A 1,019-nucleotide genomic window follows, 5' to 3' on the forward strand; every position below is an offset into this window, starting at 1 on the left:
CCTTTCTTTGGAATGGGTACAAATATGGATCTCTTCCAGTCAGCTGGCCAGGTAGCTGTCTTCCAAATCTCTTGGCATAACCGAGTGAGTGCCTCCAGTGCTTGGTAGCAGCTATCAATGTCTATTTATCTTGAAATTAGGGGTGGGCACAATTTAGACATTACCCTTATGTGCTGGGGGTGGATGCAATTTAGAGATTATCCTGGGTGCTCATTATTCTTCTATGCCCCTGCACACACACACATGCCACCCCCCAGTTCTCCTTGGATGCAAGTCTGTCTTAGGGCCTCTTTGGATCAGGCTTTCACACCAGTGACCACCTGGGACATGCCAAGTCACCCTCAAACACCTGCAGAGCCCCGCTACACACATCTGGAGGTGAGAGCCTCACACTTCCCCTTTTTAAAAACTTTTATTGTGATTTGGATGAAGGTTTACAGAGCAAATCGGTTTTCAACAATTCATACACATTTTGGTTCATGCCGTTGATTGTAACCTCACGGTGTCACATCATTCGCCTAACTTCCTCCGTTTCCTGTTTACATTCATCCTTCTTACTTGAACTTAGTCCTTGAGCAAATGCCGCCCCTCTGATCGCGAAGAGTTGATTTTTCTGAGAGTGCTATCTCCCTAGCGTTGTTCACCTTATAAACTCACTGCCGTCAGATTCTGACTCATAGAGACCCCCACTGGGATTCCAAGGAGGTAACTCTTCACACAAGTAGATTGCCCCATCTTCCTTCCTCGGAGCAGCTGGTAGGTTTGAACTGCCAAACTTCTGGTTAACGGTCAAATGCCTTAGGCACTGCACCACCAGAGCTCCTTATTCACCTTATAGACCTGTCTGTTATTTCACTGAAAGTTGAGTCTCAGGGTGAATTCAGGTCCAAGCTTGAAGGGTGATTAACGGCAATAGTCTTGGGGGTTCTACTACTCTATCCCACCAGCGAGCCAGGTCTTTTTTGTGATTTTGAGTTTTATCCCACATTCTTTTTCCACTCCATCCAGGATCGTCTAAT

Source organism: Orycteropus afer, unplaced genomic scaffold (genome assembly GCF_000298275.1).
Source record: "Orycteropus afer afer isolate SDZICR_OR568_19922 unplaced genomic scaffold, OryAfe1.0 scaffold00507, whole genome shotgun sequence".
NCBI lineage: Eukaryota > Metazoa > Chordata > Mammalia > Tubulidentata > Orycteropodidae > Orycteropus > Orycteropus afer.